Source organism: Balaenoptera physalus (assembly GCF_965194825.1).
Source record: "Balaenoptera physalus genome assembly, chromosome: 5".
Lineage (NCBI taxonomy): Eukaryota > Metazoa > Chordata > Mammalia > Artiodactyla > Balaenopteridae > Balaenoptera > Balaenoptera physalus.
The window spans coordinates 37543697-37558689 of NC_138884.1; the positions used below are offsets into that span (position 1 = coordinate 37543697).

General features: G+C 42.4%; 1 long non-coding RNA gene across 1 annotated transcript in view; it reads right to left on the reverse strand.

The window, feature by feature from the left end:
* The window catches only part of LOC309661648, a 37772-nt gene continuing 22779 nt past the window's right edge, over positions 1-14993 (reverse strand). Inside the window, exon 2 of the long non-coding RNA XR_014264136.1 lies at positions 1-14993. This exon is cut by the window's right edge and continues 14441 nt beyond it. This is a non-coding gene — a long non-coding RNA (uncharacterized lncRNA).

Consider the following 14993-nt stretch of genomic DNA (forward strand, 5'->3'; position numbering starts at 1 on the left):
TTAATTTATTTATTTATTTATTTTTGGCTGTGTTGGGTCTTCGTTTCTGTGCGAGGGCTTTCTCTAGTTGTGGCAAGTGGGGGCCACTCTTCATCGCGGTGCGCGGGCCTCTCACTGTCGCGGCCTCTCTTGTTGCGGAGCACAGGCTCCAGACGCGCAGGCTCAGTAGCTGTGGCTCACGGGCCTAGTTGCTCCGCGGCATGTGGGATCTTCCCAGACCAGGGCTCGTACCCGTGTCCCCTGCATTGGCAGGCAGATTCTCAACCACTGTGCCACCAGGGAAGCCCCCTAAGTACACTTTTTAAAAAACGACTGCCTAGTATTCCTCTATAGGAAAGTACCATAAATTATTTAACACAGTCCCTGTGGATTCTTTCTGATTTTTTTACCATTATAACCAGCACTGCAGTAAACATTCTTATACATACATTTTTTGGCTGCATCTCTGATTATTTTCTCAGGATAAACCCCCAGGTGTGGAATTACTGAGTCAGGGGAATCTATATGTTTAAGGCTTTTTATGTATATTGCCAAATAGCCTTCCCAAAGGCCATTACACCAATTTAAATTCCCACATACAATGCAACTGGGAGAACCCGCTAGTTAGTCTAGGATGTGGTGTCTAAAAGCACCACCTTCGCCCGGAGACCTGGTGTTAGCTGCTCGGGTAGGAGGAGAAGCCAGGAGGAAGAAGCAGCCCCACCTGGCTGCCCTGGAGACCATGTTTGTGAAAGGTCATGCCTCCTGAGCTGGGAAAACTGACCTGTTGTCAAAACAGGAGAAGGCTTCAGAGTCAGTTCACTTGAGGGTCAGCTGGGTGTCTGAGAGAGGGAAGGGAGGTGATGGGCATTGACTTGGAGTTTTGTTTCATTCGACCTCATTTACCTCTGGCCAAATGTGTAGTAAACAATGTGGATGGTCATATAAGGCGCTATGAGGGGTTATCTCCTTGGGGAATAGTTCCACCCAGCCAACAGAAGGTCAAGTCTGGAGCGGGGTGCAAATGAGAAGCCAGGACATTTAGGACATGAGGGTGAGAGAAGGAAAAGGAGGGTGAACCAGGGCTGGGGCTGTGAACCCATGAAGCTCTTCTCCCATAATTACTGCCCCCATAAGGGTCCCTAACTTTAAGGGGCACAGAGCAGGGATGGTGGTCCCTCACTGAGGAAGCCCTGGGCTGGATTCTATTTTGCTTCCTCCAAAGGAATAAACAAGTGCCTGAGGGGCCAGAGACCACCCTCCCCTTCATGCATCAAGGAAAGGGGATGGAGGGACCTCCCTGGTGATCCAGTGGCTAAGACTTCGCCTTCCAGGGCAGGGGGTGAGGGTTCGATCCCTGGTCGGGTAGCTAAGATCCCACATGCCTCGCAGCCAAAAAACCGAAACATAAAACAAAAGCAACATTGTAACAAATTCAATAAAGACTTTAAAAAGTAGTCCACATCCAAAAAAAAAAAAAAAAATCTTAAAAAAAAAGAAAAGGAAAGGGTATCGAAGTTCAAGGGTCCCGCCAGATAAACAATAGGATCATAGCACTGTAAGTGAGGCTGCCTGTATTTGTTCCTTGGCAGATAAATAACATGAATATTTGATGGGTGATTTATAAATTAAATACAAAGAAACAATAGGCCAGGTCCAAGTGGGCATAGACGTATAGGTTTATGGTTTATTATTGATTGGGAAGAGCAGTGATATTAATAATGACCAACTTTTAGAGCATACTCTTCCCCGTGGTGCTAGGAAATTTACAGACAGTAAGTAATTTCATCCTCTTGACACCTGGAGATGACTAAGGTAACCTATCCTGTCCCCACCACGTCCCTCATCCTGAAGCTGCTCCTGACTGTTCCTTCCGATCTGACCCCTGCCCCCGACAGGAGGCACGTGGGAAGGGCTGCAGTGAAAAACAGGGCCCTGCCCTGACTGCCAGTCGGACGCTCGCTCATTCTCTCATTCAACTAGAGAATATTTGTGAGCCCAAACATGTTCTAGAAACACTGGGTACAGCAATAAACAAAACAGACAGAATCCCTGCTCTCAGGAAGCTATGCCAGTGGGAGGGATAGAGAGATGACATATTTTCTTTTGGCCTTAGGCTTTTGGTACTTGGGTTCCCTTGACTGCGAGGCTTTTTCCTGGGTATCTGACTCAGCAGCTCTCTTGCTGCGGTCAGACCTCTGGTCAGCGCTGCTGGTCCTCTGAGCAGGCTTCCTTGCTCACCCTGCCTGAAATAGAGCCCATTCAACTTTCTACCCCTTTGTTGTACTTTTCTCTTCTCACCATCTGATATATATACCTATGTGTATTTATGTATAAACATTTGTTTGTTTATTCTCTGTCGCTCCCACCAAAAGGATGACATTCTGAGTTCCTTGCAGGAGGGTGACTTTTACACAGTGTTTGCCTCTCGGGTCCAGTGAAGCCCATTTCCCAGGTCCTGAGTATCTCTTAACTGTACCACATTGGGTCAAGGTTCTTGGTTGCAAGCAACAGAAACTCTGTCCGACTAACTTGGGTGAAAGACCAATTCACTGCGAGATAAAAAGGCTAGAGGGCCAGGCCAGGCCAGGGAAATATACAGAAAGCAAAGGAGCCCAGGAAACTGGAACCAGAGCTGAGAAGCTCTTCTACGGGAAGAAGCGGTTAGGACACTGCATTAGGTATCACTACACTGGATATTTGATGCTTCCGCCTCTAGGCTTTCCATAACTGCCAATAATTTATAAATGGCACCCATTTCTTTCTGCCTCTCTTGCAAGATTCAGAGTCCCTGTGACTGACTGAGCCTGAGTCACCGCCCCACCCTTGCATCCGTCACCCCAGCTGCAGCTTTCATAGTGGGAGGCGGTGCATTGAGACCCTCTAAGATAACACATGTGGGAGAATTCCTCCAGAATGACAGAGGCACGGGCTGCTGGAAGGCCCGCACTCTCCATAAATAGCTACAACACTACTATGTATGAAGTAGATGGCTGGTGAGGGCCTACCGTATAGCACAGAGGTAAAAGAAAAAAAGAAGATACAATCTGTTTGCAGGACATACATTAAGCTAACCTTAAAAATGCATTCCAGTATACATTAGGTGCAGACAAATACTGTTTGATTCCACTTATACGAGGTACCTAGAATAGTCTAGGTACCTAGTCTAATTCATAGAATCAGGAAGTACACTGCTAGATGCCAGGGGCCCGGGGTGCGGGGTGGGGGGAGTAGGGTGGGGAGGGGGAATGGGGAGTTAGTGTTTAATGGGGACAGAGTTTCAGTTTAGGAAGGTGAAAAATTCGGGAGATGGATGATGGTGAGAGTTGCACAACAATGTGAATGTACTTAGTGCCACTGAACCGTACAGTTAAATATGGTTAAAATAGTATGTTTTCTGTTATGTGACTTTTACCACAATAAAAAAAATTTTTTTTAAAACATACCAAAAAAAAAAAAAAATAGCTACAACATGTATCAGGGGAAGTGGCCTCCCCCAGAACGGTGGTGGAGACTTGCTAACCTCCTCTGGTAACAAGTGACTTATCCACAGGCCCCAAATCCAGACTCTGGACGTTTCTCCTTCCAGGAGCTGGTCAAAGCCAGGGCGTATGTTTTTAAAACACACACAGGTGGCTCTGGCAGCATCTTGGCGGCTCGACTTGGGGGGTCAGGGGGGGCAGTCCTGGGAGGTGAGGCTGGGCTGGTCCGGGGAGACTTTCCCACCGCGGGCGGTCGAGTTCCTGCTGTCCCCAAACCAAGATAATCGGGCGTCCTAGGGCACTGTCACATCCCCTGTGGGACTTCTTTCTGTTTGACAGCCTCTCCTGAGGAAAGATCAATTAACCTCATCTGTCTTCGAAAGGACAGACTTTTTTCTTCTGAGGAACGTAAAAGGGACAGTGGAAACTGACACGTCCCTTTGTTTATTATTCATGTGCCTCTATCAGGGTCCCGGAAGAACAGTGCTTCCTGGTCACCCCAGGCTGGTGCCTAAAACCAGGCTCAAGAACAGTCTAGAAACCACCAAGCCAGTGCTTGCCCTCTGGGGTAAGCTGCGCTGGGCCGTGTTGAAGGCGGGCCTGGTTTCGGACTAACAAGTGCCTCTAGATGTACAAACTAGCGACTCCTCAGCTCCCCCAGCGAGGACACATGCCAGGATTTCTGGCTTCCGAGGGAAATCGTATTACTAACACCCACGAGAGATCTCAGGTTTGGGCTCCCCGTAGGCTCCAGAGTCCATTTCCTGCTTCCCAGAAAGGAGACCCTTTCCCCATCCCCACACAGGGGGCCTCCGTCCTATTTTTAAAAGCTCTCCAGAAAATACACTTGTGCCACACTTCCTCACCACCCACTCGCCTCCACCGGCTTCTGATCTGCCTTCTGCCCCGTCTCTCTCTTCTCCTGATGGAGCCGCAGGAAGCACCCGGGGACCTCCTCCTTGGCAGCCACGGCCCAGTCCTAATCCTCAACCGGTTCAGCATTTGTCAGGAAATCTCTTGGTTTCTGGGACAGGAAACCTTCCTCTCTTCTTAATGTGCCCATCTCCTCAGGGATCTGAGCTTCTGAGCTTAGCTGCCCACCCCCTGCTGTCCCTTTACTATCCCCCTTGCTCTGGGGCCTCACCTGACACCTCCACATGGATGGTCCTTACATCCAATCTCTCTTGTCAACACCCCCCGATGCCATTCCCCCGAGGGATGTCTCTTCCCAGGCGCCTCTCCTGGACGTCCAAATATTCCAGGCTGAACTGGTCATTTGCTGCTCCAGATCTGTTCCTCCCTTCACATCCCCCTCTCTCAATGGCACCACCACCCTTCCGGTATCTACTCTCCAACCTTAACATTATCTCTCACCTACCTATTGGCCTCACCTCCCAAATCCAACCAGTTGCCAGATTCTCTCTTTGCAATGTCTCTTTCCAGTCCCATCAAGTGTTTACTTTCTACTCTTTTCCAAACCATTGCCCAAATCCTCACTGATCCAGCTCTATCTTCTCCCCCTCCCACACCTCTCTCCACACAATCTACATAGTGTGCTTCTTCAAGGGTACTTTTCTTAAAGTCCAATCAAGAGGACAGAATCTTGTCACTCCCCTGCTCTAGAACCTTCAATGGCTCCCATTGCTGTTGCTGTATTTCTACCCAACTCCTAAGCCTGACATTCCACACTTCATAATTCAAGTCCCTCCAGATCCACTTCTCATCACTTCCTCTTTAGCATAAATTTTTGCAATTTAACTCAAATTCCCATTCATCTCCGAATACCTTGTGTCCTCTTATCTCTGGGCTTCTGCTCAAGCTGAACCTTTCTCATGTAATGCTTATTTTCTTCCTATTTGTTTTCACCAAAATCCTACCTTCCCTTCAAGGCTCATCTCAAGTGCTACTTCTTCCCAGAAGCCTTCCTGGGTTTCCCCAGCCAGGAGTGCTTTCCCTTCCCTGTGCTCCCTGGGTTCCCTGTGTTTCTCTCACCACACTCATCACACACGACCTCACATCACAGCATTTTGAGTATGTGCCTCATTGCTTCCACTACCCTTTGGGCAGGGATTGCATTCTTCCAAAAGAGTAATTTGCTCATGGTTGATGTTTGTTGAATTAAGTCATCAGGCTAGATAACCATACATTTGTTTACTTTTCACTGTTTGAAAACACACATCCAAAGGAGAGTCTACTTATCAAAGGCAGGAATATGGAAATACGTTCTGCTCACATCCATGAATGCAAATCAAAAAAGTAGATCAAAACCCAGTACTTGAGTGACTAGGACCATTGCTGGATAGATTTTAATTAATCTTATGGAAAATATTCAAGGGACTTAACAAGTCTGGGAAAGGAGGAGGAGGCAGGTGAGACGGAGCCAGAGCCATTGCTGTCAAGAAACGCTTTCTTCCTGTAACCGTATCCCCCGGGGCCGGGCCAGGAGCTCTGCTTAATCTCCCTCTCTGTGGTCACTCAGGATATGATTACTGGCATCAGATGCAAGCACATGTTTCTGTTCCATTAATCTGAGAGAGTCTAAGAGGCTGGAAGGGGAGCCTCAAGGGCATTGCTGTGTTGGTTAGTTACCACCTCAAAGAGGAGCATGAGAGAGGGGGAGAGGAAGGATCTAGCAGATGGGCTGGGAGGGAGGCCTGACGGAAGCAAAGGGAGATGAGAAAACCATGCAGAGAACAAGTTCCTGTAGTGGGGAGTCCGATCCCTTTCAGCTGTTACACCGTGGGGCCTGAAAGAGGGATGTACACACGTACACACACATGGGCACATACACATGCACACACAGTCACCCCCAAAGCAACCGATAGACGCAGAGCTTCTGCACCTTGAGGTCTGGCAATCGGCCTGACACCCCCTGGTGAGCGTCACTGCTCGGTGTGTACAGTAACCCACGCGACATAAGTCTGTCTCACACAAGGTAACCGCCTCAGTGGGTCCTGCAGCACAGTAATGAAGACGTGAACAGCTGAAACGCGATGTCAGATGGCAGTGGTGACATCTGAAAGCCATTCTTTGCGGCTCAGCATATTTTGTTCCAGGTACCAAAGCTGCACAAAGGCTCACCGCCTTGTCTCCCGTGTCTGCCACGCAGCATCTCTGCTCGGCTTGGCGGGGGGCCAGGTGATGTTTGCCTTGCCAGCAGGTTTCTGCTGTAGAAAGCTCGGGAAGCCTTTCCTCTGTCATCTGTTGGGGAAGTGGAGGACCATAGGAGCTTTAAGCACACACCTTATTCCTGCAGGGCGGGCTCTTAAAGGACCCCTTTCCCCTCTGTCCTACCAAGCTGTCTTGGCTAGACATTTTGAAGTGTGGCCAGAAAGGGCCAAATCGTTTTAGCCAAGTCAGGGCTTAGGGGCAGTTGGAAAGATTATCCGTGATAGAGACAGAAGCATCAGTTCAGGTCCTTCAGCTGTGACTCTCCTTTCTTTTAATCTGTGACTACTCCATCCTTCTTTTCTCTCTTCCTCCTTATTGCTACCTTCCTAGAACCTCAGCAGTACAAACACACAATTTCTCAAAGTACAGGGCTTCAAATTGCAGGTCCCACTTTCAGTTCTAGCTAGTTACCTAGCAGTTAAATGGAATCAGTGCATGAGGAAAAGTTTATAAATGCAAAGGAAGAGGGGCTTCACGGAGCAAGCAAGGTTATGCTTAACCCCAAGGAAGCAGGGCCGTTCAGCGCTGTGGGCAGACTGGCCTTCCCACTGCCTTCATCCTACCCGCTGGGCCTCCGCTCAGCAGCCTGTGTACATCTGTTGCCTGCTGCTCCAACTGCCTTCCTGCCAGGCTCCATGGCGTGGGCAGAGAGGATAAAGTGACTGTTAACAACAGGGTCTTAACTCCTGGCCTGGCCCCTGAAAGCACAGGCTGCGCAAAACGGTTTACGCTGATCAAAACACCCCTCTGGTGGCTTTGGGATGCTTTCACGTGCACTGAGGGTTTGCCTCCAGGAGCTAGGAGGAGAAGCTTGAACTTCACTTTGGGTTTGGAGACTGGTGGTGGTGTGGCACCCACAATGGCAGGTCACGAGTGTATCAGAAGGCTGCTCCGAATCCCCCAGATCGGCGTACTGCAGGAGCGGGCATGGGGGGATCTCAGCTCCCAATGGGCACCGGTCAGAAGGCAACTTGCAAGCATTAGCGAGGGGAGCAGTGCTGGGCCCAGAAACCTGCCCACCCCCAAGAAGCCCGTCCAATGTCTGCTCTGCAGGGAGGTTATCTGACCCTGAGCCCTTTGGATCCCACATTTTCCCACCCAGAAAACAGCACCCAATCTTCATCAGTGGTAGACATCAGATCACTTGGGGAACTAGTTTGGTTAACCATTTTACTTTATTTTATTTATTTAATTATTTATTTTGGCTGTGTTGGGTCTTTGTTGCTGCACGCGGGCTTTCTCTAGTTGCAGCGATTGGGGGCTACTCTTCATTCTGGTTCGCAGGCTTCTCATTGTGGTGGCTCTCTTGCTGTGGAGCACGGGCTCTAGGCACGCAGGCTTCAGTAGTTGTGGAACGTGGACTCAGTAGTTGTGGCTCGTGGGCTCTAGAGCGCAGGCTCAGTAGTTGTGGCACGCGGGCTTAGTTGCTCCGCAGCATGTGGGATCTTCCTGGACCAGGACTCGAACCCGTGTCCCCTGCAATGGCGGGCAGATTCTTAACCACTGCACCACCAGGGAAGCCCTGGTTAACCATTTTAGATTTCTTTCAGATTTACAATTTATTGGATGTAATTTATATACAGTGAAATTCGATCTTTTTAGTGTACAGCTCTATCTGTTTTAACAAAAGCATACGGCCATGTAACTACCACAATCAAGATATAAAACATTTCCATCATCCCCAAAATTTCCCTTAGGCCCCTTTGAGGTCAACCCTGTTGGCTCAGCCTCAGGCCCTGGCAACCACCAATCTGGTGTGTCTCCATAGTTTTGCCTTTTCCAGAATATCATAGAGTTGGAATCATACAGTATGTAGCCTTTTGGATCTGACTTCTTTCACTTAGCGTGATTCACTTTGAATAGACACAAGCTGCACACATCCGTAGCTTGTTCCTTTGTATTGCTGAAAAGTATTCAAGTGTGTGGATGTGCCACAGTTTATTTATCCATTAAATAAATGTAAGGACATTTTGGGTTATTTCCAATTTTTTGGTGATTACTAATAAAGTTGCTATAAACATTCAAATGTTGGTTTTTATGTGACCATGAGTTTTCATTTTTCTCTGATCAAGACCTAAGAGTGAGATTGTTGAGTCCTCTAGTAAGTGTATGCTTACCTTTATAAGAAACCACCACACTGTTTTGCAAAACGGCTCAATCATTTCACTCCTACCAGCCCTGTAGAAAATTCCAGGTTTTATAGACACACACACACCAGCACTTATTATCATTGGGTTTTCTTTTCTTTCAGCCATTCTAATAGATATGTAGTTGTAGCTCATTGTGCTTTTAATTTACATTTCCATAATGACCAATCTTTTTACGTGCTTATTGGCCATCCATATAGCTTCTTTTTTGACATGTCTATTAAAATTTTTTGCCCATTATTTTATGAAGTTATTTGTGTTCTTATAATTCAGTTGTGAGAATTCTATATTCTTTTTTTGATTGAGATACAATTAACAAATAACTTTATATTAGTTTCACATGCACAACATAATGATTCAATATATGTAAATATATAAATGATCACAATAAGTCTACTTGACATCCATATTCTAACATCTATATATTCTACATATAAGCCATTCATCAGATATCTGTTTTGCAAATATTTCTCCCAGTCTGTGGTTTTTTTCTTTTTCTTTAATTTTTGTAACACTGTCTTCCAAAGAGCAAAGTTTTCAATTTTGATAAAGTTCAATTTATCAGTTGGATGGTTTTTGGATTCTGTATCTAAGAAGTCATTGTTTAACTCAAGGTAACAAAGATTTTTCTCCAATGTTTTCCTCTAGAAGTTTAATAGAAGTATGGGTTGAAGTTATTATTACCATTATAGTTATTATTATTATTATTATTGTTATATAGGTGTCTTGATTCTTCCAGCATTAGTCACTGAAAGTCATCCTTTCTCCATCGGATTGCCTTTGTAATTTTGTTGAAAATCAACTTAAGATATATGTGTCGTTCTATTTTCAGACTCTCTATTCTGTTCAGTTGATCTATCCTTTCACCAATAAAAGAATATCTTGAGTATTGTATAATAAGCCTTGAAATAGGTAGCAAAGCTTCTCAAACCTTTTTTTTTTAATTGCCTTGGCTATTCTAGTTTTCATATACATTTTTTAAAAAATTATTTATTTTATTTTTGGCTGTGTTGGGTCTTCATTGCTGCACACGGGCTTTCTCTAGTTGTGTTGAGTGGGGGCTACTGTTCGTTGCAGTGCACGGGCTTCTCATTGCAGTGGCTCCTCTTGTTGTCGAGCAGGGGCTCTAGTAGTTGTGGAGCCCCTTCAGTAGTTGTGGTGTGTGGGTTTGGTAGTTGTGGCTCACAGGCTCTAGAGCGCAGGCTCAGTAGCTATGGCACATGGGCTTAGTTGCTCTGCGGCATAAGGGATTTTCCTGGACCAGGACTCAAACCCGTGTCCCCTGCATTAGGAGGCAGATTCTTAACCACTGTGCCACCATGGAAGCCATTTCATTTACAGTTTGGAAGCAGCTTGTTGATTTCTACTAAAATTCTTACTGGGATTTTACTTGGGATTGCACTGAATCTATAGATCAGTTTGGGGGAAATTATTGTGTTAACAATGTTGAAACTTCCAACCCATATGCATAGTCTATCTCTTCACTTATTTAGGTCTTATTTGATTTCTTTCATCAAAGTTTTATAGTTTTTAAAATATAGATCTTGCACATATTTGTTAGATGTTAACCTATGTAATGTTTTTAGGTGTTATTGTAAATGGCACTCTATTTTAAATGGTGTATATTTAATTTCAATTTACAAATATTCACTTCTAGTGTATAGAAATACAATCACTTTTGGTATATTGATGTTGTAGCCTTCATCCTTTACTTACTAATTCTAGTAGCTGTTTTGTAGATTCTTTGGGATTTTCTATATGGACTATTATGGTACTTACAAGTGGAGACAGTTTTATTTCTTCTTTTCTAACCTGTATGCCATTTTTGTTTGTTTGTTTTCTTGTCTTATTGTACTGTCTAGGACTTCTAGGACAATTTTGAATATAAGTGGTGAGAATGGATATCCTTACCTTGTTCCCAAATTATTGGGAAATTATTCAGTCACTTATCGAGTGTGATGTTAGCTGTATGCTGTTTGTAGATGCCCTTTATCAGATTGAGGAGTCTATTCTTAGTTTTCTGAGAATAGATAGATAAATGATAGATAGATAAATAGATAGACAGGTAGATAGATAGATAGATCATGAACAGACTTTGAATTTCATCAGTTGCTTTTTCTGTATCTGTTGAAGTAGTCATGTATTATAGTTTTTCTTCTTTAATCTGTTTATGTGGTAAATTACACTGAACAGTTTTTAAAGTGTTGAATGTATCTGCATTCCTGGAATAAACCCCACTTGATCATAATGTATTATCCTTTTTATGTATTGCTGTGTTCAATGTTTCTAATATTCAGTTGACAAATTTACATTTATATTCGTGAGGGATATTAGTTTGTAGTTTTCTTTGCATGCAATATCTTTATCTGGTTTTGGTATCAGAGTAATGCTGGCCTCATAAATGAGTTAAGAAATGGTTGCTTTTCTCCTATTTTCTGCAAAAGCTTGTGTAATATTTGTACTATTTTTTGCCAAAATCATCGGGTGGGATTTTGCAGTAAAGCCATCTTAGGCTTGATTTTTCTTTATAGAGAGGTTTTTAACTATAAATTTCTTTAACAAGATATATGATGATTCAGGTTATCTATGGCTTCTTAAGTATACCTTTTAAGAAATTTGCTCTTTCATCCAAGTTGTTGAATTCATGGACATAAAGTTTTTCATAGTATTCCCTTACTAGCCTTCTAATGTCTGTATGATTTGTAGTGATGTTCCCTATTTCATTCCTTATGTTGGTATTTGAGATTTTTTTTCTTAATCAATCTGGGTAGAAGGTTATCAGCCTTATTGATCTTAAGGAACCAACTTTTTGTCTCATTGCCTGTCTATATTGTTTTTCTGTTTGCAATGCTACTGATTTCTGCTCACATTTTTATTATTTCTTTCTCTGCTTATTTTAGGTTTAGTTTTTTCTTCTTTTTATAGTTTCTTAAAGTGAAAGTTTAGATTGATTTGATTGATTTTTAGACCTTCTTTTCTAATTAGATATTTATAGTGATGTATTCCTTTTAAGCACTGTTTCAACTCTACCTCACATATTTCGATATGCTGTGTTTTCATTCCGTTCAAAAATTTTTCTAATTTTCCTTGTGACTTTGACCATAGGTTAAATAGAAATATATTATTTAATTTCTAAATATTTGTGACTTTTCCAGATAATCTTTTTGTGGTTGATTTCTAGTTTAGTTCTATTGAACTAGAAATCTGATCAAAGAATATACTTTGTATTATTTCAATTCATTGAAATTTGTTCAGATTTTTTAATGATCCAAAATACGATCTATCCTGTGAATGTTCCATGTGCACTTGAAAAGAGAATGTTTATTATGCTGTTGCTAGGTGGAGTGTCTATGAATGTCAAGTAAGTTAAGCTGGTTGATAGTGTTCAATCTTCTATCTCCTTACTGATTTTCTGTCCACTTGTTCTACCTAGGAAATAGGAAATAAGAAAGCTGAAATCTCCAATTATAATTTTGGATTTATCTTTTCTCTTTTTATTTCTATCAGTTTTCATTTCATGTATTTTGAAGCACTGTTGTAGGTACACATCTCTTTAGGATTGTCATGCTTTCTTGATGAATCAACCCCTTTATTATTATGTTACATCCTTTCATAATCCTGGTAATATTCCTCGTTCTAAAGTCTACTTTGTTTGATATTAATATAGTCACTTTAGCTTTCTCTTGATTAACGTTTACATGGTATGTCCTTTTCTGTCCTTTCACTTTTAACCTCCCTAAATCTTCATATTTAAAGTGGATTTCTTGTAAAAAGTGTCTAGTTTGGATACTGCTTTTTTATACAATTCAATAATTTCTGTCTTTAATTGATGTATTTAGTCATTTAAATTTAATGCAATTATTAATATATTTGGACATAAATCTATCACTTTGATACTTTTTAAAATTTGCTCCATATGTTGTCTCTTTATTTCTCTTTTTGCCTGCTTTTAGATTGAATAATTGTATTCAATTTTATCTATAGTATTGGCTTATTATTTAGACCTCTTTAAAGAAATATTTAGTGGATACCCTTAAGTTTATAATATATACCTTAATTAATTACACTCTACCTTTAAATTATATTATAAGGCTTAACGTATAGTGTAAAGACCTTATAACAGTAAACGTCCAGTTCCTCCTTCCCATCTTTTGTTCTGTTATTGTCATATATTTTGCAGATGCAATAAAACCACAATACATTCCTATTACTTCTGTTTTAGAGAGTTAATTATTTTTTGTTTTAGAGAATGATTAAAAATAAGGAAAAAGTATTTTTATCTTCATTTTAACCATTTCCAGAGATCTTTACTGAGGGGAGGTAAATCTAAGTTTCTGTTGGATATCATAGTTCTTCTTCCCAAAGAGCTTACTTTAGTATTTCTTGAGGTACAGAATTGCTGGTAATGAATTCTCTCAGCTTTTGCCTGTCTAAATAAGTGTTTATTTCACCTTCATTTTGAAAAATATTCTCTCTAGGTATAGAATTCTGGATTGACAGGGGTTTTTTTTCTTTCAGTACTTTAAATTTTTCATTCCACTGTCTTCTGAATTGTGTTATTTTGGAATAGAAATCAGTTGTAATTCTTATCTTTTCCTTTATATTTGGTTTTCAGGTGTTTGCATGTGATGTGTCATGTGTATTGTTTACCCTCCTCCTCTTCTTCCTCCTTTTTCTCTCCTCCTTCCTCCTCCACCTTCTTCCTCACATCCTCCTCCTTCTTTTGTTTTTCCTGCTTGAGGTACTCTGAGCTTCTTGGATGTGTCAATTGATGTTTTTCTTTACTTTTGGAAAATTCTATGCCATTATCTCTTCAAATATTTCTTCTACCCTTTTCTCTTTCTTACCCTGTGAGATTTCAATTACAGGTACATTAGACCATTTTATATTGGCCCACAATTCTATTCTGTCTCTCTCACTTTTTTTTTCTTTTGGTGTTTCAGTTTGTGTAGTTTCTATTGACCTGTTTTCAAGTTCACTGACTCTCAGCTGTGTTAATTATATTTGTGTGCCCTCAAAGGCTTTCTTCATCTCTGTTATCTTGTTTTTTCATTTTTATTATTTTCATTTGACTTTCTTATGGTTTTCATCTCTCTACGCAAATTCTCCATCTGTTCATGCATGTTGTTCATTGGCCCACTAGAGCTTTTAAATATTAATCATAGTTTTTCCTGTCTGATAGTAACAACATCCAAATTGTCTCTGAGTTTTAGTCTGAGGATAAATTTGGCTCCTAACAATGAATTGGTTTTTCTTGCTTTTTTGTCTGTCTCAGTATTTTGTGGAGTGCTAGACATCATGTGTAGAATAATAGAGACTGAGGTAAATATTATCTAAGTCTGGAAACGGGTATGCCTTTTCTTCCAGACCTTTAGTGTGAGGTTGAGTCAATCTAGTCAGAAGTTAAGATGAGTTTGAGTTTTATTAAGCTTACGGCCATCTTCAGTACACTAACTTGAAATTTCTCTAATGCAGTGGTCCTCAACAAGGAGTTATTTTGCCTCCAGGGGAAATTTAACCATGTCTAGAGATGTTTTTGATTGTCATAACTGGAGGAGGTGGATGATACTGGAATCTAGCGAGTAGAGGCCAGGGATGCTGTTAAATACCCTACAATGTACAGGACAGCCTCTCACAGCCAAGAATTATGTGGCTCAAAAAGTCAATAGTGACACTGTTAAGAAACTCTGATCTAACTTTGCCTTAAGCTTAGGGTATCACGTACTCTAGCCTCATTTTTCAGCCTTCTTTATGCGCCTGTGCCTCAAAAAGTGTCTCTTTCAATGCTCTCGCCTCTCATCCAGAGGAAGATAACTGTTGTTGTTACTTGAGGTTTGCTACCCTGGTGGTGGAAGATGGGTGGGTGTGGGGGGTGGTTTCTTTGTTGTCCTGGCTCACCCTCGACCTTAGGCAGGCCTTATGTTTTCAGTTTCAGTTTGGGGGTTTTCTCAGTGATCCTGCTCCTCCTTTCTCTGGCAGCCAAACTCCACCTTGTATCTTTTGTATCACATCCTGTATGGGCAGGAGCTTTCTGCCCTCCTCCAGCAGTAGGAGACCTCTCCTGGTATTGGTGTAGGATCCTGGTCCCAGGAGTGCCTCCTGACTAGAGGTAGAGGTGCTCTTCTTTACCCCTTCCCTATGTCCTGAAGGTGTCAGGGGTTTGCTGCTCACCTTCAGGAGCTCAAGGCTTTTGCTCCATAGGAGAGAAGGCTTT